The sequence below is a fragment of the Lycium barbarum genome, chromosome 2, assembly GCF_019175385.1.
Source record: "Lycium barbarum isolate Lr01 chromosome 2, ASM1917538v2, whole genome shotgun sequence".
In the NCBI taxonomy this organism is placed as follows: domain Eukaryota; kingdom Viridiplantae; phylum Streptophyta; class Magnoliopsida; order Solanales; family Solanaceae; genus Lycium; species Lycium barbarum.
In genome coordinates, this window is record NC_083338.1 from 152,430,618 (window position 1) to 152,436,617 (window position 6,000).

The following is a 6,000-nucleotide window of genomic DNA, read 5'->3' on the forward strand; positions in this document are numbered from 1 at the left end:
GGCTCTGCTGGTCCGGCGAGGTACCAGACTCCACGTATCCACGTGGTGATATCATGTGTCGGTTTATGAAATGCTCTCCCTACTTATCATGTTTTACTTATGTTATATATATATATATATATACTCATGCTCATGTTCATGTCTAGGTTTTCAATTTCAGTTCTTATCATGTTATTCCATGTCCCATGTTGTTTCTTTCAGTTGCTTTATATACCAGTACATTCAATGTGCTGACGTCCCCTTTTATTGCCCCGGGGGCCTGCATTTCACGATGCAGGTACGGATTTACAGGACGACACTTCTGCTCATTAGGATTTGTACGTACCAGCTTTTTGGTGAGCCCCATCTCATTCGGGGTTTAGGCATTATCTTTCTTTATCTAGTTTTGCATCTAAAGGTATGCTGGGGGCCTTGTCCCACCAAGTATGTTACGTGTTTTTCAGACTCATGTTAGAGGTTTCATAGGCAAGACAAGTGTCATGTTAGACTTCCACATATGGTAGCCGGTTTGGCTCATTTATGATATTGTTCGCATTCATGACTTAATCAAGTATTTAGGTTTAATATTATGACTTACTATATTTTATAAAAGCTCATCATGTACGTCACGTTATATTTCCGCTCATGTATGCCTCATGATGGTTCAGCAAGCCACGTGGTTCGCTCGGTCACATGCAGTCAGGCACCGAGTGCCGTGTTACGCCCAGGCCATGGTTCGGGGCGTGACACCCTCCACGTTATCCCTTTTTGGTATATAGTGGAAGGCAACCCCCCTTTTGGTTTATATTGTGTATTTTTGTGCCCTTTAGGATCTGAACTCAATTATGATAGATGCAATTTTTTGACTCTGAGCTACATGACCTTATATTCCAATTAGATTTCCACTTTTCTTTTAAAACTTTCTCCTATCGTTTTGAACATGTATGTGTATAACTATATGATCTTCACTATCCACGAATTTGATTATTCAAAATGTACCCCACGTAGTGCCTATTAAGAAAAGCGCTCTCAGTCGGTAGTGAAGCCAAAAATTTAGTTAAAAGTATTCAATTGACATGTTCGAGCCTATGTAGTGTGGCTCCGCAACAACTTCCTATTAAGAATTTTATCATTTTTAGAGCTCAAACACGAAATCTTATAATTAAGAATGGAAAAATTTCACTTTTTTCTTCACATCCGTCGATGTTAAAGTTTCCTAGAGAACAATTGTATCTAAATTGCATCTAGATACGGTACTTCAATTGTCCTTTTAGAAGTCTTCAGGCTTTGGATATATTTTTAGCACGTCAATTGATAAGATTTACTTTAAATCGACAAATGTCCGTTATATATAATTGTTTAACTCATGTTTGGAGCCTTCATAAATCAGAAAAGGAACAAAATTAAAAATTGCATGACTACTTCTTGTTAAAATTAATTAAATTGGAATAAAGTCAAAGAGGCCTAACTGATCGATACTAAATAAGCATTAATGTGATGTAAAGTCATGTAATTAGAAAGTAAGCGATGCTTCTTTTATTTATTTGGATTAGCCATTACCTTATGGATCCAGCTGGAGTTTGCTTCTTCAAAGTTGAAATGTTAAAATTAGGTTGATGATTAAGAATAAAGCAGACCATATACAGCACTAGTATTTTATATGCACTTCTAAATGATGTTAGAATGGAAGTTTGGACGAAAAGCTTATTTTTTTCTTTTCCGTAGTCAGTATTTGATGAAATTGAAGAAGATTTGCACATTCATGGGATTTCAGCAATGAGTTAGAGTGGGATCGTATGATTTGCCATCTTTCTTAAACAATAATGAAAAATCAATTGATCGGGAAAGGTGTGAATTGTTCTTTTTTAATCTACGTTAGTTAAAACCTATCTTTATTTGTTGTAGAAACTCGAACACCATTTTTAGCGCTTTTTCAGTTAATTACTAGTAAGTTTGACTATTTAGAAATGATCCAGGCAGAAATCTCACTAAGTAGTTCAATATTTATTGTACATACATAAGAAAAATTAAGTTTATACATATTATATAACTAGTTAATTGACCCGCGCTTCGCGCGGTTAAACATTTCATTGTGTAACTTAATTGATGTAGAAAAGATATGAAAAAATTTATAATACAAAAAATAAATATATAATCTTAGACAAATATTAACTAGATGAAAAGTTAAAAGTATAAGGATAAGATCGAAATGCAAAAAATAAAATAAAATAACAAATCCAAAAAAAATAAAATCCTATTGGGAAGGGAATCTAACTCTTATTTCATAGAGAGAAAAGTTATATAAGTCTTATGGCTCTTCCTTTCCGTTTAAATGCTTTTCAGAAACGTTGTTATCAGTTTAATAAAATTATGCCAATAAAACAGTTAAACTCTCTTTACCTAATCTCTTTAGAAGATAATGATTTTATTAACGCATGAACGGCTAATTAGTAAAATGAACACACCAAGTAAACATTTTTCATACTAAAAGTTTATATTTAAACTCAAGTTTCTATTTTATTTTCACTTTGTAAAAGAATAATGTAAGAGGTAAAATCAAAATATTCTTGATGCATTTAGTTAACCTTCAAAGGTCAAATAGGACTTCTTGTTCTTCATTAATCGTCAATTCCTTGCTCATGCCTATGCACAATCTGACTCATCCCTGTCCTTGCACTTTATTGTTTGACGGACTAGCTAGTATACATGTTGATTTCCAAACAAAAAATTGTTCTTTTAGCTGAATATAGGTGTGGTAATAGCAAAGGTAAAGTTGTTATATTGTAAATTTTTAATGTTAGAAATAAATAAATAAATTATTTCAAAGAAATCAAAATAAGAGTGGTAAGCGTAATATTATGAATCACATGAAAGGTTGGTGCTATGAAGTAAAACATGGAAGGAGGTTGTTGAAAATTATCCGTCATTAGTAGATAGAATATAAAAAAGGCATCTTTAAGAATTTCATAAATTTAATTTAGGAAATGATATTTTTCAAATACTCTAATCTTAAAATAACCAAACAATAAATTTTGTAAAAATTAGAATATCTTTAAGTTTTTTTCCTAGGAAATAACGCAAGTATACAAGTTTATAACGTTAACATAATTGTACTTTGCGAAACTTAAATTTTCAATAACTAAAAAAAAGTCAAAACAAATCATAACTTTAACCGAAATAGGAAAAAAGATACCGAAATAGGAAAAATTTGATCTTTTTTCTTAACAATAATTAAATACAAACAAAAACTAAACAAAAGTTTGTTGATATATCTAATCATTCAAAAGATAACAAATCAACAAAAAAGCACAAATCTTAGTACCTAAATCAGTGAAGGTGTTTTTTAAAAGTTGCTTGGTATTTTGGTAAATGAGGATGAAATAATGAATGTAAATAAATTCGATAATGACAGGCAAAATCGCAGTGAATAAAGTAACACTGATGAAATGTTTTTCTCCAAAATAAAAAATAAAAACTAAAAAATATTTTTAAAAACCATTGTCGATGTACATTTTGATTTGTTGGCGATATGTTGTTTCCTAACGTAAAGTTGATCTTAATAAGAGAAGTGGATTAGCGTGAACTGTAATGGAAATTTTTAATGAAAACAACTTTTGCTTTTAACCGCAACCTATTGCTGCTCGTAGGCATTTGTAGCGTTTATTGAAGAGATGCAACCGTTCAGCCTTCACATTTTTAAAGGAAACAATTGATACTCCTCCATTTCATAATAAGTGACTTTTTAGACTTTTCATTTTGTTTCAAAATAAGTGATGCTTTAGGATTTCAAGAAGAAATTGATCTTCTACTTCCAAAATGACTCTTATTTACATAACCAAGAATCATTAAGCTTTTCGTTTTCTAGGCATTTAATTAGGGGTAATTTAATAAAAACACTCCTAATTTTCTAAGAGTGAACACTTTCTTAAGGGGTGCGTATAAGCCTAAAAGTCACTTATTATGGAATGGAGGGAGTAATAATTAATAGAAATATGTGGGAAAAGGCAAAAAAAAAAAAGGAAAAAAGATAAATAATAATTCTGATATGTGAGAGCGCCATGCCACCGGATCTATGTCCTGCAATTATATAGATATATAGATTTTTTACGAACTTCAGCTCGTGAAAATCACCACAGAAACATTAGGAGCAGAGGTAGAAGCTCCGATAAGGGTTCGACAGAACCCCATATACCTTTTGTTTAAATAATGTATTTTGTTAAAAGTTCATTAAATATGTACAAATATTAAAGTTGAAACCCAATTATTATCTCATCCTAAAATTCAGAACACATAAAGTTAAATTTTTGGCTCCGCCTCTAAGAAAAACTATTAGTCGCTAGGGTTATGAAAATCTTATACAATGTTTATGATTTGATTAATTGTTGAAGGACTCGATCTTAGTAAGGACAGCAAGAATAATATTTAAATACAAAAATTCCATAGTTACATAAATTTAAAAAATAAAATAAATACAGAATGACTATTTTCTAGAGTTTTGTAATACTCCTAATTCTTTTACCGCAAAAACAAATTTTCAATTATTTGTGTGTGAGCAGGAAGAAGAGAGATGGAAAGGCTAAAGAGAGTAATGATTGACACTCATATGAGGGTTAATCATAATGTTTATGTTTTTTGTTTTTTGCTGGCTCATACATAGCCCACGCCTCGGATCATGCAGCTACCCATACGCTGCTAACTTTAGATTAGATTCTCTCTTCTTCTTCTTTTGTTTCTTTGCTTGTAAAGCCAATTGTCAACTGTTTTGAACCCTCAAATTACCTTATTCACTTGTCACTTTTTTGCCTGAAAAGTCCTAAGGATAGTACTAGTATTTTTTTTTGTTGCTTTTCTTTTTTGTTTAGTAGTATTAAAGTCAAAAGTGAAAATCCAGGTCGATTTTCTCTCTACTCTTCATTCTTTTTCTCAACCAAAAACCCTTTAGTATGTATATACCTATGGATAGTATAGGAGATGCTGGATAAAGGAAAGGTAACATAGGAGTTGATTTTATGATCCTTTTGATTTCTTATCCGGTGTTCAGTATATGCTTTTGAGCTCACTTATTTCGCATTCACATCCGAAAGCAAAGGCAGATTTAGAATTTAAATTTAATAAATTTAATATTAAAATTTTCATCTTTAAAATTGCAGGCTCATGGTTTAATAATTGGAAAATTCCTATTGCCTTTTGCTGTTTTGATTTCTCATCTAGTGTCCTTGATTTGCGTTTGCTCCCTATTAATTTGAATGCGATTGTTTATCAAAATCACAAGCTTTCACAAAGTCGTATGACCACATATGAGGCTAACGCCTGCCTAGTGCTAGAAGGTCAAGAAAATTAGTGACCTAAGGACAGAAAAGCCGACTATTGAAGTCATGGTGAACGGTGATCATAACTATAAAAGGTCCTAAAATAGCAATATTTTCTATGGGGTATTTGCATTGAAAAGTTCACTTTAGAAAATAAAGCGCTGAGTGCATATAGTAGCTTATTTTCTAGAGCAACCGCCCATCAACATCCAATGACCATAGACAAGCTTAATACAACTGCTTTGAACCCAGCATTAAATGCCTCTATTAATGAAACTGGATTCCATGTATAATTTGGGCAGGAAGAAGCTTATACCGAGAAACTCTGCAAAATACTGGACCTCCTAACTCCAATTAATGCTTCCCTGAAAATGAAATCAGTGCAATAAATATTTTCAATTTTCAAAGCAACTTCCAACACATCTGAACTTTGCTGTCATGAAGTATTTTTTTTTAAAAAAAGAATGTAAATCATGTAGTTTATGATATTAATGAAATTAAACTTGAAAGCTACATGCACCAAATAATATGTGCTATAATTGACGATGCAATGTATTTGGTAGGGTTAATTGGTTCCAACATATCTCGTTTTTTTTTTTTTTTTTTTTTTTTTTGTTGTTGTTGTTAATTGTCATACATTTAATAAAGCTTTCGAAGATTCTACATAATTGAGATACTACATAATACATATCACAATCTGCCTAGCTAGATT